The following is a 23,150-nucleotide window of genomic DNA, read 5'->3' on the forward strand; positions in this document are numbered from 1 at the left end:
CTTCGTTCAATAATTGCAAAATACCTGCTATGTTCTGCAATATCACTATTCGATTGCTTATCTTGGTCATTATCTAAGCATTTTGCTTTATTGGAAAACACAACTTTTCTACAATGATGTTATTTGCAAAAAAAAACGACTAAAACATCTTTAGAGTTACGTCCCTGCTAAACTGAAGTCTTCAGGTTTCAGCTCTAGAGGTCCCAGTGAAGACATATTTTTTTAATTCTTCACGCACACACGTGCACAGTTTACGAACAAAGTTCGCAAAATGAAACAAAAAATGCACTCTGAAGTATATCTTAACATTTACTCGTGACTGATGCTGAATTTCATACAAACATACAATGTACGTTGAAGTCATAGGTTAAAAAAAAAAGACCTTATCATCATGTTAGACAGTAACAAAAAGTGTATACGGTAAACGCCAATGAGACAACTATGGAACGAACAAAATTTCTAAAATACTTTTATGTACAAGTTGGACAGTAAGATGGAACATAAGTTTTACGTCAATTTACCGCAACCCGTTATCAAAAATATTCAAAGAAATTCAATATGCACGTTTAGCGGCAAAGTAAAAAAGACTCGAGTGCGATTATGCACAGAAATATATGTATATAAATATATTTTTGTATATGCAATGAGTTACTTGTGGTTACGTTTTCGAAATTAAATTAAATTAAAGTTAAGTTAAGTTACATTAAATATAGTACATATTTATCTATTTACTTTTACCTCCGGCAGTGAGGCGAGAACATGGGATCTTAAGGCTGTCAGTCGCGCATCTTACCGCTGAGCCACAGAGTCAATTGCCGCAATTGTGTATTCCTAAGTATATACCTCTACTATATTGCCTAGCTCTACTATAGGACCAGGAAAGAGAAAAAATACTATTTCCCCACTTCCAGCTTCTTTTTTCAAATAAGTTTTAACATGATTGATTTTTTTTACTTGAAACAAAGATAGAAGATATTAGTTTAGTGTCTGTTATTTTTCCTGAACCACGGATGATAGACGGTTGCTTTAGCTTTATTTTTTTCCCAATAATGTATTTCAATACTTTCGAACAATTTGGTTGCTAATTTTTTTTTTTTTTTTTGGTCTTGAAAGAATGAATTATTAAATTAAATTCGCAGATACATGTTCCAATTACATGTATTGTTTAAATAATATGAGTTTGTTGATGTAATACCTGTTATCTGTGATAGTGTTGTAATATTTGCCGCTGGACATGGATCATGTTTAACAATCTAAATGACTATTTATGTTACAAAATGGTAGGATTGATATAGCCATTAACCTTTATACAAGGGGTAAGACTATTTACCAAATAACAAGGCGAAGAAGGGATTACAGCAACTAAAGGAGATTGGATGGGACTTGCGGTTGGAATACAAATACTCGCGTGTAAATTTACCATTTACTTAAGTCATTACTCTTTGTACTACTTTGCAAAGGTTATAAATGTTGTTCGTTGTTTAACTTTACCACGACACGTTAGTATATAGGATATTATTTTTTATACGAAAATGGTGTTTTCTTCGTTCAATAATTGCAAAGGGCATAGGACATTTGAGCGAAAAAGAAAAAAGCACATAGGGTCATTTGAGCGCCGACTTCATAGGACATTTGAGCGCCGGGATATTAACCTTACCTGAGTTTTCAGACAGGACATTTGAGCGAAATTTTCCCTGATAATTTTACACGAATTAAGATTTTTTTTTAAAAGTAAGAAAAAAAAGTAAGATTTAGTTATAAATATTTTTTATTTTATTTCACACCCGAGTAATTCGACCGGTTCTGGCTGGTTTATGTAAGTGAAATCCTAAGTTGATCTCTATTTACCAATCAATTCTACTATAATTCATTGGCTATGCAAATTTTCTTTGTTCTAAAATTCTTATATATATATCTATTAAGTGAAATGTCCCTTGGCACTTGAAATCTTAATACTAATAATACATGTACGTGTTAAAATGGATATTATTTTGACCGAGACTAATAAGGGAAAAAGAAGCCTTGTTTGTGACAGTTTCCGATATAGAGTGGACAAAACACTAAAAGGAGAAGAAATATCCTGGAGATGTACAGTAAGTACCTTTTTTTACAAATTTAATGTTAATGTAAACTACTTGTTCGTCTGTTACGCTTCAACTTCCATAACTTCTTTTAATTTTGATTTATATCTATATCATTATATGTCTATCTTATACCTCCTTTAGATTAATTTTTTAACACATTTGAATATAAGCTCATACTACATCTTATTTTTATGTCTTGCAATAGCAAATGAAAAAGCATTTAAACACTTCAATTGTATTTGTCCTTTCAATATTTTTCAGGCAAAAGGTTGCAAAGCAAGACTGAGGACGGATTGTACCGGAACCGTTATAATTCAACAGAAAAATACTCATAACCATGATACCAGTGATCGTGACAATGAACGTCACTTGCTGCGGGTACGATCAAAAAGAAAAGCGGATGATGATATTGCTCAACGTCCTTCAAAAATTATCCGTACAGAGTTACAGAACATGGATGAAGCAAATCTAAAGTCTGAAGACATTGGCAGCGTTTCAAAGGCTATATATAGAAAGAGGCGTAAATCTCACCCTGCACTTCCAAAATCTAGAGAGGAAACACACCAATCATTAAAGAAGATTAATATTCAGTCAAATAAATTTGAAAATTTTGTGCAGTTTAATGATGAACAAACTGGTATAATTATTCTTACGTGTCCAACCAATCTTGAATGTTTATGCAGTGTGCCGGAAATTTTTATGGATGGTACTTACAAATATTGCCCAAAGTTCTTTAAACAGTTATATACTATTCATGGCTATAACAAAGGAAATTATGTCCCTCTTGTATTCTGCTTACTTCCTGGAAAGTCTGAAGAAATTTACGTGAATTGCTTTTCCTCAATTGTCAAGCTATGTTCCGATCAAGGTCACACACTTCAACCGAAAGCAGTACACGTCGATTTTGAAGAACGGGTAATGAAAGTTATGAAGGATTTTTTCCCGTCTATAGAGATCAAATGCTGTAGGTTTCACTTAGGCCAAGCCTGGTGGCGAAAAATCCAGAAAGTTGGACTTAGTCAACAATACAAAGAGCTTGATTCAGACATTAGTAAATGGCTTAAAGGGATTTTTGGGATAGCCTTTTTAGCTCCAGACGAAGTAGCCGACTGTTTCGTAGAAGATTTTATGGCCGTTGTACCTAACGACAAGCCTTGTATAGAATTTGCAGATTACCTGACTGATACTTATATAACAGATGAATCGTTATTTCCCCCTCATCTCTGGGCCGAAGTTCCATCCTCGTTAAAACGTACTAACAATGGGCCCGAATCATTTCATGCCCATTATAACGAGCAGTTCTATCACAGTCATCCATCAATTTATATTTTCCTTGACACTATTATCAAATTGCAATCTGTGACTTACATAAAAATTCGGAGTTTGAACATTGATGCACCGCAGAGCCGAACAGAAAAGGAGAAGGAACAGAATCTCCGGGATTTGCATTCGAAATACTGCCAGCAGGAAATTACGAGGGATTTTTATGTCAGAAGCCTGGGATATAAGTTCCAAGCCCGAACAGACTTGTAAATAATGCCGTTGCCGAGTTTTATGTTTTATGACAGTGCTTTGTTTTTAGTGCTTTGTTTTTTACAATTAAAATATGTTTTAATCTTTTTGTTGGTAAACTCCTCATTTAATGAACTATATTCGTAAGAAAATGTGGTATGATTGCCAATAAGACAATTCTCTATCCAAGACTTGTTTTCGCTCAAATGTCCTACGCTTATTCTTATTTTCGCTCAAATGTCCTAAAATTTAGGCGCTCAAATGTCCTATACTTTGGCGCTCAAACGTCCTTTTTTTTCGCTCAAATGTCCTGTCAATGCGCTCAAATGTCCATTGCCGAATTGCAAAATACCTGCTATGTTCTGCAATATCACTATTCGATTGCTTATCTTGGTCATTATCTAAGCATTTTGCTTTATTGGAAAACACAACTTTTCTACAATGATGTTATTTGCAAAAAAAACGACTAAAACATCTTTAGAGTTACGTCCCTGCTAAACTGAAGTCTTCAGGTTTCAGCTCTAGAGGTCCCAGTGAAGACATATTTTTTTAATTCTTCACGCACACACGTGGACAGTGTATGAACAAAGTTCGCAAAATGAAACAAAAAATGCACTCTGAAGTATATCTTAACATTTACTCGTGACTGATGCTGAATTTCATACAAACATACAATGTACGTTGAAGTCATAGGTTAAAAAAAAAAGACCTTATCATCATGTTAGACAGTAACAAAAAGTGTATACGGTAAACGCCAATGAGACAACTATGGAACGAACAAAATTTCTAAAATACTTTTATGTACAAGTTGGACAGTAAGATGGAACATAAGTTTTACGTCAATTTACCGCAACCCGTTATCAAAAATATTCAAAGAAATTCAATATGCACGTTTAGCGGCAAAGTAAAAAAGACTCGAGTGCGATTATGCACAGAAATATATGTATATAAATATATTTTTGTATATGCAATGAGTTACTTGTGGTTACGTTTTCGAAATTAAATTAAATTAAAGTTAAGTTAAGTTACATTAAATATAGTACATATTTATCTATTTACTTTTACCTCCGGCAGTGAGGCGAGAACATGGGATCTTAAGGCTGTCAGTCGCGCATCTTACCGCTGAGCCACAGAGTCAATTGCCGCAATTGTGTATTCCTAAGTATATACCTCTACTATATTGCCTAGCTCTACTATAGGACCAGGAAAGAGAAAAAATACTATTTCCCCACTTCCAGCTTCTTTTTTCAAATAAGTTTTAACATGATTGATTTTTTTTACTTGAAACAAAGATAGAAGATATTAGTTTAGTGTCTGTTATTTTTCCTGAACCACGGATGATAGACGGTTGCTTTAGCTTTATTTTTTTCCCAATAATGTATTTCAATACTTTCGAACAATTTGGTTGCTAATTTTTTTTTTTTTTTTTTGGTCTTGAAAGAATGAATTATTAAATTAAATTCGCAGATACATGTTCCAATTACATGTATTGTTTAAATAATATGAGTTTGTTGATGTAATACCTGTTATCTGTGATAGTGTTGTAATATTTGCCGCTGGACATGGATCATGTTTAACAATCTAAATGACTATTTATGTTACAAAATGGTAGGATTGATATAGCCATTAACCTTTATACAAGGGGTAAGACTATTTACCAAATAACAAGGCGAAGAAGGGATTACAGCAACTAAAGGAGATTGGATGGGACTTGCGGTTGGAATACAAATACTCGCGTGTAAATTTACCATTTACTTAAGTCATTACTCTTTGTACTACTTTGCAAAGGTTATAAATGTTGTTCGTTGTTTAACTTTACCACGACACGTTAGTATATAGGATATTATTTTTTATACGAAAATGGTGTTTTCTTCGTTCAATAATTGCAAAATACCTGCTATGTTCTGCAATATCACTATTCGATTGCTTATCTTGGTCATTATCTAAGCATTTTGCTTTATTGGAAAACACAACTTTTCTACAATGATGTTATTTGCAAAAAAAACGACTAAAACATCTTTAGAGTTACGTCCCTGCTAAACTGAAGTCTTCAGGTTTCAGCTCTAGAGGTCCCAGTGAAGACATATTTTTTTAATTCTTCACGCACACACGTGGACAGTGTATGAACAAAGTTCGCAAAATGAAACAAAAAATGCACTCTGAAGTATATCTTAACATTTACTCGTGACTGATGCTGAATTTCATACAAACATACAATGTACGTTGAAGTCATAGGTTAAAAAAAAAAGACCTTATCATCATGTTAGACAGTAACAAAAAGTGTATACGGTAAACGCCAATGAGACAACTATGGAACGAACAAAATTTCTAAAATACTTTTATGTACAAGTTGGACAGTAAGATGGAACATAAGTTTTACGTCAATTTACCGCAACCCGTTATCAAAAATATTCAAAGAAATTCAATATGCACGTTTAGCGGCAAAGTAAAAAAGACTCGAGTGCGATTATGCACAGAAATATATGTATATAAATATATTTTTGTATATGCAATGAGTTACTTGTGGTTACGTTTTCGAAATTAAATTAAATTAAAGTTAAGTTAAGTTACATTAAATATAGTACATATTTATCTATTTACTTTTACCTCCGGAAGTTAAGTTAAGTTAAGTTACATTAAATATAGTACATATTTATCTATTTACTTTTACCTCCGGCAGTGAGGCGAGAACATGGGATCTTAAGGCTGTCAGTCGCGCATCTTACCACTGAGCCACAGAGTCAATTGCCGAAATTGTGTATTCCTAAGTATATACCTCTACTATATTGCCTAGCTCTACTATAGGACCAGGAAAGAGAAAAAATACTATTTCCCCACTTCCAGCTTCTTTTTTCAAATAAGTTTTAACATGATTGATTTTTTTTACTTGAAACAAAGATAGAAGATATTAGTTTAGTGTCTGTTATTTTTCCTGAACCACGGATGATAGACGGTTGCTTTAGCTTTCTTTTTTTCCCAATAATGTATTTCAATACTTTCGAACAATTTGGTTGCTAATTTTTTTTTTTTTTTGGTCTTGAAAGAATGAATTATTAAATTAAATTCGCAGATACATGTTCCAATTACATGTATTGTTTAAATAATATGAGTTTGTTGATGTAATACCTGTTATCTGTGATAGTGTTGTAATATTTGCCGCTGGACATGGATCATGTTTAACAATCTAAATGACTATTTATGTTACAAAATGGTAGGATTGATATAGCCATTAACCTTTATACAAGGGGGAAGACTATTTACCAAATAACAAGGCGAAGAAGGGATTGCAGCAACTAAAGGAGATTGGATGGGACTTGCGGTTGGAATACAAATTCTCGCGTGTAAAGTTACCATTTGCTTAAGTCATTACTCTTTGTAATACTTTGCAAAGGTTATAAATGTTGTTCGTTGTTTAACTTTACCACGACACGTTAGTATATAGGATATTATTTTTTATACGAAAATGGTGTTTTCTTCGTTCAATAATTGCAAAATACCTGCTATGTTCTGCAATATCACTATTCGATTGCTTATCTTGGTCATTATCTAAGCATTTTGCTTTATTGGAAAACACAACTTTTCTACAATGATGTTATTTGCAAAAAAAACGACTAAAACATCTTTAGAGTTACGTCCCTGCTAAACTGAAGTCTTCAGGTTTCAGCTCTAGAGGTCCCAGTGAAGACATATTTTTTTAATTCTTCACGCACACACGTGCACAGTTTACGAACAAAGTTCGCAAAATGAAACAAAAAATGCACTCTGAAGTATATCTTAACATTTACTCGTGACTGATGCTGAATTTCATACAAACATACAATGTACGTTGAAGTCATAGGTTAAAAAAAAAGGCCTTATCATCATGTTAGACAGTAACAAAAAGTGTATACGGTAAACGCCAATGAGACAACTATGGAACGAACAAAATTTCTAAAATACTTTTATGTACAAGTTGGACAGTAAGATGGAACATAAGTTTTACGTCAATTTACCGCAACCCGTTATCAAAAATATTCAAAGAAATTCAATATGCACGTTTAGCGGCAAAGTAAAAAAGACTTGAGTGCGATTATGCACAGAAATATATGTATATAAATATATTTTTGTATATGCAATGAGTTACTTGTGGTTACGTTTTCGAAATTAAATTAAATTAAAGTTAAGTTAAGTTACATTAAATATAGTACATATTTATCTATTTACTTTTACCTCCGGCAGTGAGGCGAGAACATGGGATCTTAAGGCTGTCAGTCGCGCATCTTACCGCTGAGCCACAGAGTCAATTGCCGAAATTGTGTATTCCTAAGTATATACCTCTACTATATTGCCTAGCTCTACTATAGGACCAGGAAAGAGAAAAAAATACTATTTCCCCACTTCCAGCTTCTTTTTTCAAATAAGTTTTAACATGATTGATTTTTTTTACTTGAAACAAAGATAGAAGATATTAGTTTAGTGTCTGTTATTTTTCCTGAACCACGGATGATAGACGGTTGCTTTAGCTTTCTTTTTTTTCCCAATAATGTATTTCAATACTTTCGAACAATTTGGTTGCTAATTTTTTTTTTTTTTTTTTTTTTGGTCTTGAAAGAATGAATTATTAATGTAAATTCGCAGATACATGTTCCAATTACATGTATTGTTTAAATAATATGAGTTTGTTGATGTAATACCTGTTATCTGTGATAGTGTTGTAATATTTGCCGCTGGACATGGATCATGTTTAACAATCTAAATGACTATTTATGTTACAAAATGGTAGGATTGATATAGCCATTAACCTTTATACAAGGAGGAAGACTATTTACCAAACAACAAGGCGAAGAAGGGATTACAGCAACTAAAGGAGATTGGATGGGACTTGCGGTTGGAATACAATTACTCGCGTGTACAGTTACCATTTGCTTAAGTCATTACTCTTTGTAAAACTTTGCAAAGGTTATAAATGTTGTTCGTTGTTTAACTTTACCAAGACACGTTAGTATATAGGATATTACTTTTTATACGAAAATGGTGTTTTCTTCGTTCAATAATTGCAAAATACCTGCTATGTTCTGCAATATCACTATTTGATTGCTTATCTTGGTCATTATCTAAGCATTTTGCTTTATTGGAAAACACAACTTTTCTACAATGATGTTATTTGCAAAAAAAAACGACTAAAACATCTTGAGAGTTACGTCCCTGCTAAACTGAAGTCTTCAGGTTTCAGCTCTAGAGGTCCCAGTGAAGACATATTTCTTAATTCTTCACGCACACGTGCACAGTTTACGAACAAAGTTCGCAAAATGAAACAAAAAATGCACTCTGAAGTATATCTTAACATTTTCTCGTGACTGATGCTGAATTTCATACAAACATACAATGTACGTTGAAGTCATAGGTTAAAAAAAGGCCTTATTATCATGTTAGACAGTAACAAAAAGTGTATACGGTAAACGCCAATGAGACAACTATGGAACGAACAAAATTTCTAAAATACTTTTATGTACAAGTTGGACAGTAAGATGGAACATAAGTTTTACGTCAATTTACCGCAACCCGTTATCAAAAATATTCAAAGAAATTCAATATGCACGTTTAGCGGCAAAGTAAAAAAGACAAGAGTGCGATTATGCACAGAAATATATGTATATAAATATATTTTTGTATATGCAATGAGTTACTTGTGGTTACGTTTTCGAAATTAAATTAAATTAAAGTTAAGTTAAGTTACATTAAATATAGTACATATTTATCTATTTACTTTTACCTCCGGCAGTGAGGCGAGAACATGGGATCTTAAGGCTGTCAGTCGCGCATCTTACCGCTGAGCCACAGAGTCAATTGCCGAAATTGTGTATTCCTAAGTATATACCTCTACTATATTGCCTAGCTCTACTATAGGACCAGGAAAGAGAAAAAAATACTATTTCCCCACTTCCAGCTTCTTTTTTCAAATAAGTTTTAACATGATTGATTTTTTTTACTTGAAACAAAGATAGAAGATATTAGTTTAGTGTCTGTTATTTTTCCTGAACCACGGATGATAGACGGTTGCTTTAGCTTTCTTTTTTTTCCCAATAATGTATTTCAATACTTTCGAACAATTTGGTTGCTAATTTTTTTTTTTTTTTTTTTTTTGGTCTTGAAAGAATGAATTATTAATGTAAATTCGCAGATACATGTTCCAATTACATGTATTGTTTAAATAATATGAGTTTGTTGATGTAATACCTGTTATCTGTGATAGTGTTGTAATATTTGCCGCTGGACATGGATCATGTTTAACAATCTAAATGACTATTTATGTTACAAAATGGTAGGATTGATATAGCCATTAACCTTTATACAAGGAGGAAGACTATTTACCAAACAACAAGGCGAAGAAGGGATTACAGCAACTAAAGGAGATTGGATGGGACTTGCGGTTGGAATACAATTACTCGCGTGTACAGTTACCATTTGCTTAAGTCATTACTCTTTGTAAAACTTTGCAAAGGTTATAAATGTTGTTCGTTGTTTAACTTTACCAAGACACGTTAGTATATAGGATATTACTTTTTATACGAAAATGGTGTTTTCTTCGTTCAATAATTGCAAAATACCTGCTATGTTCTGCAATATCACTATTTGATTGCTTATCTTGGTCATTATCTAAGCATTTTGCTTTATTGGAAAACACAACTTTTCTACAATGATGTTATTTGCAAAAAAAAAACGACTAAAACATCTTGAGAGTTACGTCCCTGCTAAACTGAAGTCTTCAGGTTTCAGCTCTAGAGGTCCCAGTGAAGACATATTTCTTAATTCTTCACGCACACGTGCACAGTTTACGAACAAAGTTCGCAAAATGAAACAAAAAATGCACTCTGAAGTATATCTTAACATTTTCTCGTGACTGATGCTGAATTTCATACAAACATACAATGTACGTTGAAGTCATAGGTTAAAAAAAGGCCTTATTATCATGTTAGACAGTAACAAAAAGTGTATACGGTAAACGCCAATGAGACAACTATGGAACGAACAAAATTTCTAAAATACTTTTATGTACAAGTTGGACAGTAAGATGGAACATAAGTTTTACGTCAATTTACCGCAACCCGTTATCAAAAATATTCAAAGAAATTCAATATGCACGTTTAGCGGCAAAGTAAAAAAGACAAGAGTGCGATTATGCACAGAAATATATGTATATAAATATATTTTTGTATATGCAATGAGTTACTTGTGGTTACGTTTTCGAAATTAAATTAAATTAAAGTTAAGTTAAGTTACATTAAATATAGTACATATTTATCTATTTACTTTTACCTCCGGCAGTGAGGCGAGAACATGGGATCTTAAGGCTGTCAGTCGCGCATCTTACCGCTGAGCCACAGAGTCAATTGCCGAAATTGTGTATTCCTAAGTATATACCTCTACTATATTGCCTAGCTCTACTATAGGACCAGGAAAGAGAAAAAAATACTATTTCCCCACTTCCAGCTTCTTTTTTCAAATAAGTTTTAACATGATTGATTTTTTTTACTTGAAACAAAGATAGAAGATATTAGTTTAGTGTCTGTTATTTTTCCTGAACCACGGATGATAGACGGTTGCTTTAGCTTTCTTTTTTTTTCCCAATAATGTATTTCAATACTTTCGAACAATTTGGTTGCTAATTTTTTTTTTTTTTTTTTTTTTGGTCTTGAAAGAATGAATTATTAATGTAAATTCGCAGATACATGTTCCAATTACATGTATTGTTTAAATAATATGAGTTTGTTGATGTAATACCTGTTATCTGTGATAGTGTTGTAATATTTGCCGCTGGACATGGATCATGTTTAACAATCTAAATGACTATTTATGTTACAAAATGGTAGGATTGATATAGCCATTAACCTTTATACAAGGAGGAAGACTATTTACCAAACAACAAGGCGAAGAAGGGATTACAGCAACTAAAGGAGATTGGATGGGACTTGCGGTTGGAATACAATTACTCGCGTGTACAGTTACCATTTGCTTAAGTCATTACTCTTTGTAAAACTTTGCAAAGGTTATAAATGTTGTTCGTTGTTTAACTTTACCAAGACACGTTAGTATATAGGATATTACTTTTTATACGAAAATGGTGTTTTCTTCGTTCAATAATTGCAAAATACCTGCTATGTTCTGCAATATCACTATTTGATTGCTTATCTTGGTCATTATCTAAGCATTTTGCTTTATTGGAAAACACAACTTTTCTACAATGATGTTATTTGCAAAAAAAAAAACGACTAAAACATCTTGAGAGTTACGTCCCTGCTAAACTGAAGTCTTCAGGTTTCAGCTCTAGAGGTCCCAGTGAAGACATATTTCTTAATTCTTCACGCACACGTGCACAGTTTACGAACAAAGTTCGCAAAATGAAACAAAAAATGCACTCTGAAGTATATCTTAACATTTTCTCGTGACTGATGCTGAATTTCATACAAACATACAATGTACGTTGAAGTCATAGGTTAAAAAAAGGCCTTATTATCATGTTAGACAGTAACAAAAAGTGTATACGGTAAACGCCAATGAGACAACTATGGAACGAACAAAATTTCTAAAATACTTTTATGTACAAGTTGGACAGTAAGATGGAACATAAGTTTTACGTCAATTTACCGCAACCCGTTATCAAAAATATTCAAAGAAATTCAATATGCACGTTTAGCGGCAAAGTAAAAAAGACAAGAGTGCGATTATGCACAGAAATATATGTATATAAATATATTTTTGTATATGCAATGAGTTACTTGTGGTTACGTTTTCGAAATTAAATTAAATTAAAGTTAAGTTAAGTTACATTAAATATAGTACATATTTATCTATTTACTTTTACCTCCGGCAGTGAGGCGAGAACATGGGATCTTAAGGCTGTCAGTCGCGCATCTTACCGCTGAGCCACAGAGTCAATTGCCGAAATTGTGTATTCCTAAGTATATACCTCTACTATATTGCCTAGCTCTACTATAGGACCAGGAAAGAGAAAAAAATACTATTTCCCCACTTCCAGCTTCTTTTTTCAAATAAGTTTTAACATGATTGATTTTTTTTTACTTGAAACAAAGATAGAAGATATTAGTTTAGTGTCTGTTATTTTTCCTGAACCACGGATGATAGACGGTTGCTTTAGCTTTCTTTTTTTCCCAATAATGTATTTCAATACTTTCGAACAATTTGGTTGCTAGATTTTTTTGGTCTTGAATGAATGAATTATTGAATTAAATTCGCAGATACATGTTCCAATTACATGTATTGTTTAAATAATATGAGTTTGTTGATGTAATGGCCTGTTATCTGTGATAGTGTTGTAATTTTTGCCGCTAGACATGGATCATCTTTGTCAATCTAAATGTAAAACTGTATATGTGACAGAAGGGTAGGATTGATTTATATTTTATATTTGGACTCCAGCACTTTTTATAGTTGGTTTTGGTGTTGTTTTGGGGTTTGACTAACTCGACTTGGTTTAGCTAGAGGTTGGATGAAACTTTGTATATTTAGATAACCAGTACTTTTTATGCTGTTCGTGTTTAGGACTGGATCATACCACAAGGGTTTCAGAAATAGTACCTTTAAATAAAAACACAAAGTTCTGTTCAGTTGGAATTTACAGATCAGTTTTAATTATTATAATACAATACAAAACATCAAATTAAAATACAAATTAAAAATAGTGATAATTAACAAATACAATAAAGTTGTAAATAAATTAAATGACATTGAATAATTTAAGTTTTCCGTTAAATTGATAAAGTTAAACGAGTACATTATTTCTATTTTCGGATTACAGTTTAAAAATTTACTTTTAACCGCAGATTCTTTCTCAATTAAATTGATTAAGTCGTTACCAAAAATGTGTAAAGTTTACGAACCTTTAAATATACGAAAAATTTCTAAACATAAAAGAGAGGGGGGATTGTTTACCAAATGACAAGGTGAAGCAGGAGTTTAGCGATTAATGGAGTTTGGATGGGGGCTTGCGGTTGGAGACAGTATTGCTCGCCTGAAAAGTACCATTTTCTAAAGCTATAACCATTTGTAATGCCTTGCAAAGGATATAACATACATAAAAAGTCAGGACTTGTATTTGAGGAAAACCGATTAGAAGCGGGAAAGCAAAGTAAAGTTTTAAATTAGTTAACTTCTTGTCTTTCTATTTCTTTCTTTTGTCTTTTGTTTGTCTTTTTTCATTCTGTCGAAAATAAAATAACATATGTACAGGCTTATGACTTGGAACAGGCGCATACATAGACACTGCGGAGGGGTTAAACATGTAAGCGGGATCCCAACTCTCCCCCTAATCTGTGACAGCGGTGTAACAACATGTGAACGAACTATGAAAATTAGTTGAAAAAGGCTTGACTCATCAAAGGGATAAAAACACAAATACTACAAATAAGTGGACGCGACCGGGAAATTAAACCGCTATGTTCCGCACAGTAACGTTGTAAAATTGCATATTTTAGTCATTATTTTAACATCTTGCTTTATGGGAAAACATATAATTCCTACAATGACAGTGACTTTAAATGTGTTATTTGCAGCCTAGTCTCATAAATCACCACAAGACATGTATTGGTAAAGCTAGGTTCACACTGCCGATCAGATCAACTCGATGATCCCGATTGTCCAATTTCCACGACCAAGCTCAACCAAATTTTTGATCGGGCCTGTTTACGACTTCTATCCGACCGCCATCCGACTGTGCACGACCTTAACTCGACCATTCACGACTCCTCAATGACTCCATTACGACTCCATCCCGACAACAAAATGAATATTTATTCGATAATTCCGATCAGTTCACGATCTTAACACGATCTTTACTCGACTATCTAGATCAAATCAACTATTCACGATCTCAGCCTGATCTCTACCTGACCAGATCGACCTGATCGGATATGGGTCGTAGTGATAATCTTTTTATTCCCCGCAATATTAGTTTCCGTTCTCTAATTTTATTTTGCCTCAACCAGATTTTATGAAACGCCGTATACACAATGTAAACTACCATAAAACACAGTTCAAATGGGAATTGCGGTGGCCGTTCTTGCGTAATGACCCTTTATAATTTTATATGTGCTAGCTGTACACATTTTCCGTTTATTTTGATATATTCAGTAGAAGGTCCGAGTAAAACCATACATTTAAAATATCTACATAGAAATAAAGCATTGCCAGTTGGATTTGTGGGAAGGGTGGAAAGAGCTCAGAGGGACAGGTTAACAGCTGTGACGGAGCTTGAAGAGTGCATAGAAGATGTAGACAGCAACGGGCGCCGAGAAATCTAGGCGAGGCAGTGGCTGACACGACGACCACTGTCTGGGCAGTACGAGAGACTTGCACTCGCAAGCTCATTTTGTTGTTATGCAAACTTATTACGCGGGGAAAATAGCCTCCGTAGAAGATGTTATAGACACAGAGGACATCGCTTCTCTACGCATATTCAATCTTATTGATCGATAATTCCGATCAGTTCACGATCTTAACACGATCTTTACTCGACTATCTAGATCAAATCAACTATTCACGATCTCAGCCTGATCTCTACCTGACCAGATCGACCTGATCGGATATGGGTCGTAGTGATAATCTTTTTATTCCCCGCAATATTAGTTTCCGTTCTCTAATTTTATTTTGCCTCAACCAGATTTTATGAAACGCCGTATACACAATGTAAACTACCATAAAACACAGTTCAAATGGGAATTGCGGTGGCCGTTCTTGCGTAATGACCCTTTATAATTTTATATGTGCTAGCTGTACACATTTTCCGTTTATTTTGATATATTCAGTAGAAGGTCCGAGTAAAACCATACATTTAAAATATCTACATAGAAATAAAGCATTGCCAGTTGGATTTGTGGGAAGGGTGGAAAGAGCTCAGAGGGACAGGTTAACAGCTGTGACGGAGCTTGAAGAGTGCATAGAAGATGTAGACAGCAACGGGCGCCGAGAAATCTAGGCGAGGCAGTGGCTGACACGACGACCACTGTCTGGGCAGTACGAGAGACTTGCACTCGCAAGCTCATTTTGTTGTTATGCAAACTTATTACGCGGGGAAAATAGCCTCCGTAGAAGATGTTATAGACACAGAGGACATCGCTTCTCTACGCATATTCAATCTTATTGGCAGTTCTTTATCTGAATCAGATGACTGTATGAAAATAGTGATGATAAAGCCTTTTTTTAAGGAGGTATGTTCTTGTTTGTCATAACTCAAAATGTTGTGCAAAATTACTCAAATTTTCTTTCCTAGCTGGTATTTTAAAGAAAGAAAGGAGGGTGATATATTTGAGTAATTTTAGACATGATTGTTTTGAGTTATGACAAGCAAGAACACAATTAGATAATTGATTTAATATCAAAGATAGAAAGATATGCATCTTTTGAACTACCAAACGACGAACAACAATCGGTAGACGCATTTGCAGCTAGTGTATAGGCTTTTGTCTCATTTTTGTGTGAAATTACGTAAAAAAGTTCGAATGAAAAAAAAAATGACTGTTATGTGACCTATTAGTAGTTATTTATAATTTCTGTGTTATTTGGTGTTCCGTGAAGAGCTGTATCATTGGCAATTGTACCATATCTTCTTCTTTTTTTTATACTACAAACATTTCTGGACAAACGAAAAATACGGGCAGACAATCAGAAAAAAGTCCATAAATTATAATCTTGATGTTCTTATAAACCAACTTTGAAAGATAACTAAAGTCATCAGCAGTCTAATAATAAATGTTATTGCACAATTACTTTCATATTTGAAAAATCCGCCGGTACCTAAATTGTAGGAGTTTCTTCCCTTCCGGAACACCTGAGATCGTCCCAGGTTTTGTTGGGTTACGTGTTGCTAAGTTTTTAGTTTTCTATGTTATGTGGACTGTTGTTTGTCTTCTCGTCGGTTTGATTGTTCCTTTGGTGTCTTTTGTCTCTCTTTTAAAATGTTTCCTCTCCTTGCAAAGGTTAAGAAACGTACTGTACATGGAGGAATATTTGCACAATTAAAAAAAATGTTGAGTTATGAGAGTTAACCAGATCTGCACACACTTTTAGCGAATCGTGTAGCAGTCATGTGTTCTCGTGTATGACCGAGTAGAGATCGAAAGGTGGTCGAATGTGGTCGCGTAGGGATCGGGTATTGGTCGAATTGGTCTGAGATAAAATCAATATAGAAGTCACATGATCTGGAAGCGATCGCACATTGGACGAGTTAATCCGAAAATGATCGGACATTAGTCGAGCAAAGGTCGAAATGATCGAGTACTGATCGGTAAATTTTTTGTATTCCGACCAAACTCGATCTCTACACGATCCTTTCCCGAATAATTCGACCCTTTCTCGACGAGTTCTCGATCTCTTCTCGAGTGAATTGTTTCTCAATCCTTACTCGAATGTTTTGACATGTCAAAAACTCTCGGGTAGAAAGTCAGATCGATGAAGAGCAAGGTAGACTATCCCGAACATTCTTGTCGATTGAGTCAGACCAGTCTCCCGATCACATAATTTGTCTTGATCGGGCTTGATCGAGTTGATCTGATCGGCAGTGTGAACCTAGCTTAACTATGCTTGATATTAAAAAAAAAAGATATTGGGTAAACATCAATGAGACGTCAACTTCCTACCGAAAAATATAATATTTAAAAGACTTATATGTACACGTTGGACAGTAAGATGAAAACTTAGGTTTACGTCAAACAGACAGCAAACCATGATCATAAAAAAATATTTACAGCAGATTTCAGTGAGTATGTAGCTAAATGTAATATCTTTGTTTAGCTTGCTTGCTAGCTGAACCGTGAAGTCATTGTTAGGTTAGATAAACTACCCTCCTTTAATAAATAACCAACAGATAACCAACCAATCTATCTCTCTGTAGGACTAAGCTACGTTAAAAGAAGGGTAGTATACCTTACCTATCAATGACTTCACGGTTCAGCTAACAAGCAAGCTAACCAAAGATATTACAATTAGCTACATACTCACTGAAATCTGCTGTAAATGAAATTGGTATTCACGTTTGACGGCAAGATAACAATTAAAGGGTAAAGTTAGACACAGAAATATATATACATGCTTTTAAATCGTTTGACTTTACTTGTTTACTTTCCTTCTTTTTCTTCCTTTTTTTTTAGTAAACTTATAGTAAAATGTTTTACAGTAAGATAAGATTGATAGTTTTCGCCATGAGACAGCAATCCAGCGATTTATAGGAATGAAGAAAAGTATTGAAAATATGCATATACGGTATACGTTCCTTGCTACAAGGAATTCATTTTCAAAAGATACATATGTTTCACTATTTTTATTCAGTTGCCCTTCCATAGTGCACGAAATAAATATAGAGAAACAAATAAAATCATTTTGAGTATTTAATTTTATTAAATCGTTCTGTACTTCAAATAAAACCAGCAAATCTTAGAATTTGTAAAGTTTTAACTTTGTTGAACCGGGGATCGTGATTGATTCTAGTTTACGTTCTTCAAACGTATACGAGGTTTGTAATATTTGCATATTTAACTTCAATTTCAATGATATAACAAACTACTTCATTAATCGTATTTGAAGGGGTAAATAAATGTATGCTTTGCTATAGGCTAGTAAAAACGACATATTAACTAGTACTATTAGAGATATCAGTATTTTCAACAAGGCTTCTCCAATTATCATATTGTAGTAAATAGTTATCAATTGCAGATCAAATTATGAAACATTGTTTGAAAGCCAAAGAGTGCTATAAAAATCCCGATGATATCTGACACTAAAAGAGTTAATGAATATAATATGCAATGAGAATAACAATTTAATGGTAAAACAAACTTAAGAAGTCAGCATACAAACTGCAGTTGAGAAGCAGGTAAATTTAGTACAAGATATATAATGTTCCGCTTTATCTTTTTCATGAATTCTCCGTTGGTCAGTATTTTTAAAATAATGACGTCATTTTTGTTTACTTTTCTCTGAATTTCCTTTTGTGACGACTAAACAAAGGGCAATCATGCATGATGATATCACATAGAAAGAACACATTTTGTTATGGTTTATTCAAAAAGAAAAATAATAAGGTTGTCTGTATATCGTCTAAAACTCTTGACAGAAACAGATTCCACCACCCAATCTCGTGTTATTATATGATGCATCCACTCCCGACAGCCACATTTTAAATGTTTAAAACGTGAGGCCCACCGATATAACTGCTTCGAATGGATACATATCAACTTACATCTAATGTCAGTGACTATATACTGACATCTTGTATTACATGCCGTTGAAAATATATACAATTGTTTAGAAATCAAGATTCCAATCACTTCATGCAAAATTTTGTTTAGATGTATATAAGGCTGCATTTTACTAGTCTGTGTCTTATTAAGTCACATATATCCTCATGTGCTTAAGTATTCATATCTCTGACTCCGGAAGTGGAATGGTTAGGGGTAGTGTTAGCTTTCGTAAACGTGTTTGGCTTCTTCACATTCTATATGCGCCTAGTCCTTGTTTGGCCATATTGTTCCGTGGTTGTCGTTGGTTTATGTCTGTCGTAATTGTTTTTCATAAACTATTTTGTTATGCATGCATAAAGCCGTTGGTTATCTAGTTTCAATTATTTTACAAACAATTCTCTATGTCAGGTCGTTTTGTAGCAGAATTTTCTCATTTATAAACTTTTATGGCTGTACGAACGTTTAAAGTGGCTTAAATTCATTTTATTTGAAAGGAGTAGGTTCAGTAAGACCCCTTTTTGGCCCAAAAGTATAACAGTTTTACAAAATTGTGAATATGTTATCTTTTAGCTATTTACTGGAAAGTAGAATGCTTCTGCTACATAAATATGGGCTGTTTTTGACAATACGATGCACATCTACCGAGTACTAGCATCATTAAGTCATGATGTTAAAATTACTGAAATCTTCACAATTTTAGCATTTTAGTTAAATTTTAGACGGTTTCCGTCTTAAATGAAAGTGGCCGCATTCGTGTTCATTCATAATATTGAAATGTAAGTTGTATTTGATGATAATACATAACATATATAAAAGTTGAGGATGAACACGGATGCGGCTACTTTCTTTTTTGACAAAAACCATCTGAAAAGTGACAATTTTTGGCTTATATAGTCCCCTCATATATCTTGATATCTGAGTAATATGATGTGAATATATTTCATATATGTCAACAACAACACTTCGTTGGTTTTGATTTAGTGGTGTAGTAGTTGTCTATACATGTATTTTCTTTTCGGTTAAGAAAGATTTTACTATGATTTATAAAAGAGATGTCAGAAAATCAGCGAGTTAATGGCACAGTACAACTTACTAATATGGTATCATCATCTGCATGGTCCTCATATAACACATGCTGCAACAAACCGGCACATTCTTACTCTATAACATTGTGAAAAATATCAACATACAAACTGTTTGTAATTATAAAACATGTATGTAATTATTCACTGATGCTATTATATTTGTATATGTACATTCTATTAGTTGTATTGCTTCTGAACAAAATATTATATAACTAACAAACAAGTTCTTTGATATCGAAAAAAATCCTCAACACCAATAATGATATATGCTTTTGCTTACATGATCAACCTAGAGTTTGACGACTGAACATAGTGTACAATTTACAAATGTAACACGACTTCTCTTAACAACGAGGTTCAAAGACAAACGTTGGAGGCAGAAACAGGTTAATAAATATTATCATGCTTAAACCCAATCCATGAATAATTCATTGTAATTAAACTTGTCATATTAACCGTTATTATAATTGTGTACATGTGACACGCGTTTCGTCTACTAAAAAGATTCATCATAGAAGCTAGAATGAAAAAAAGGCAAATAAAAGACGAAGTTGAGGAGTATTGAGGACTAAAAAGTCCAAAAAGTTTCATCAAATACAGCTAAGTTAATCTACTTCAGGGGTAAACATGTCTAAAGTGCTTCAAAAATCCAAAGTTTAAGAAACAGTTTCACTACAAATATGCACCTGAGTCAATTTAAGAATGTTGCATAATTTGATAGACAATTTAATTGTGTTCCCCCCGATCCTAGAGGAAGTAGACATGAATACCTATATTGAATTAAAATATATCCAAGTGTAATTGTATGTCTTAAATTGGCGGTGGACATTTTAACGCATTGATGGAACATTTCAGCGAAAAAAATTGGACGTTTTAGATAAAAATAATAATAGACCCAATACAACACAGTTTAAAATATATGTTGTCCATTAAAAAACAGTAATAAATGTGTAAAAGATTAAATCAAATGTTAAAAAAGTCCGATCTAGCCTGAAATGTATATCATAAAGAACGTACGTAATGAGTTCTAGATATACCCTTTGTACAATACTGTAAAATTGCATAAGGAGCTGTTCTTACTCTTTATTATGTCTAGATTGTGGTGCACATTCCTTTGTACTTGTAATTTTACATATGTTGGTGTTTGCAATTTGATAATAGTGTCAAGAAAAACGCAAATAGCTGGGTGACAACTAGTATTTGCTCATTATAATGGACATGGAACGACTCAACCATTATTTGTTTGCTTTGAATTACACAGAACTTCTGCACAAAGCTTAGTGGGTATTATTCTACCAGGCTAGGTTTCACTAAAATGGGCTATCGAATATACAGGTAAACATATTAACCCGGCGCTAAAATGGATTCTAATGTCGGCGCTAAAATGTCCCCTAGTAGTTCGAAATCTTATGCTAAAATGTCCTCTCGTCTTAAATGCACTGTATCCATTTAAAAATTTTGTAAATGCTTAATCCTATTTAATTGATTGATTGATTGTTGGTTGCTTAACGTTCAGTGGCTATTTAATTGAACTAAAGGATCTAGTGCATTGAACATGACAACATTTTATATTGTTGCTGATTTAAAGTAGTCAGATAGCACGTCTGCTAAACCAAATATAGACAACCCTTTTAGTAATTAAACCCTGCCTTTAAAGATTCATGCCCCCGCTATCAGAGAAAATCCCAAATAAGGGTACAACCCTACTCCTTATCCAAAAATGAGATCTTTATTTCAGGCTCTTTCTAGAAAACTGTTCATGCTTTAGTTTCCAAACACGAGATTCTATAAAGGACACGTTGCATTAGCCTAAGGATCAATATTTAAAAGCTAAACGTTCCTGCATCCATTCATTCACAGGAACGTAGTCTTTACCCAAACATTGTTTAAAGGAAATATATCACTGAAAAGGAAACTAGTTTACAGTCACCATCATGAATTTATTGATCAAAATGATATACCCTTGTAAGCTATTCTACAAAAATTTGAAAATGGAACCTTATTTTGTTAGATTATTACTTAGTTATAAATCATGTTTAAAAGACACACCGGTACATGTTCAAATATCTCTATGAAAATCTGATGTGTTACTATCGCCGTGACAGAAAGTTACTTTGTTATTTTGGTAATCGCGATACCCATTGTATTCACACGTGTATCGGAAAACATGTAACCAAAAAGTCACCACTTACTAAGTCGGTATATACATAGTTAAAGTGACAGACTAATTATAAGAATAAGGAAATCTTTCATATTTCTCAACGAGAAGGCTATCCATCGGAGTAAAAAATGACGGAGATTAAATCAATTATAGGTCACTGTTCGGCTTTTAACAATGCTGTGCATTTAAATGATAAAAACCATGCAACTGCAACATGTGTCCCATAGAAATTTCAAAATGTCTTTGTTTAATATAGGCAACAGTAGTATACTGTTGTTCAAAAGTCACAAATCGATAAGTATGTCCTAAAAGCATAACCATTTGGCCCCTACTCAGGGTCTGGGCACAGGGTACACATCACCGATATCAAAAATTATGGTAATAAACGAACATGCATAATCATAGCTGTTTAGTGTAACCACTTGAAATGAATTCACTATTATTCTAATTTTATTCGTCGCGGTCTGATCTATATCCACCTTTAAAGGTACATGTAGGGACCAATTGTGTTTTGCTAACTGATAAATAAGATTTACTACAAAAAAAAATAACGTGTCACCTTTTATGATACAATTGCTATATTCTTTAACGTGGATGTATTTATAAATTTGAATTTTTACTTACTCACATATTCACTACTTTCTCACTTCAACCATTTTAAATTATTTTTCTCTTCCTCGTGCAAAGTTAATCAATTGTTTCTGCAATGGATGGTAGGTCATAAAAATCAAGTCTGCGTTCACAACTTTTAGGGATTTGGATTTTTTTTTGTCGACAGAGGGTGTAAACAACTTATACTCTGATTTTACCCCTTAACTGTTGTTTACATTATTCACCTCTTCAATAAGAAATGAAATACATGTATGTATCTGAAATGCCAAAAAAAGCATTTGCCATTTGCGAATCTATGTTCGTTAAGTTAATCGAAAAACTATCGTGTACATGTACAAAATGGACATATATGTAGTATCTCGCCATAATGACCTACTGTCATCGATTGAGAAAAATGTATGTTCATGATTAAAAACAATTTTATATCTTTTTGTCATCTGGAGCACAGGAACTCGGTTATGTTAAC

General features: G+C 33.4%; 1 long non-coding RNA gene across 1 annotated transcript; it reads left to right on the forward strand.

Annotated features, from left to right (window-relative positions):
* The first annotated feature begins 1,559 nt into the window (after positions 1 to 1,559).
* Positions 1,560 to 3,834, forward strand: LOC143083759 (uncharacterized). Its single transcript, XR_012980871.1, has 2 exons — positions 1,560 to 2,093; positions 2,346 to 3,834. It is a non-coding gene; the product is annotated as an uncharacterized LOC143083759 (long non-coding RNA).
* Positions 3,835 to 23,150: the final 19,316 nt, after the last annotated feature.

This window comes from Mytilus galloprovincialis, chromosome 7 (assembly GCF_965363235.1).
Source record: "Mytilus galloprovincialis chromosome 7, xbMytGall1.hap1.1, whole genome shotgun sequence".
Taxonomy (NCBI): domain Eukaryota; kingdom Metazoa; phylum Mollusca; class Bivalvia; order Mytilida; family Mytilidae; genus Mytilus; species Mytilus galloprovincialis.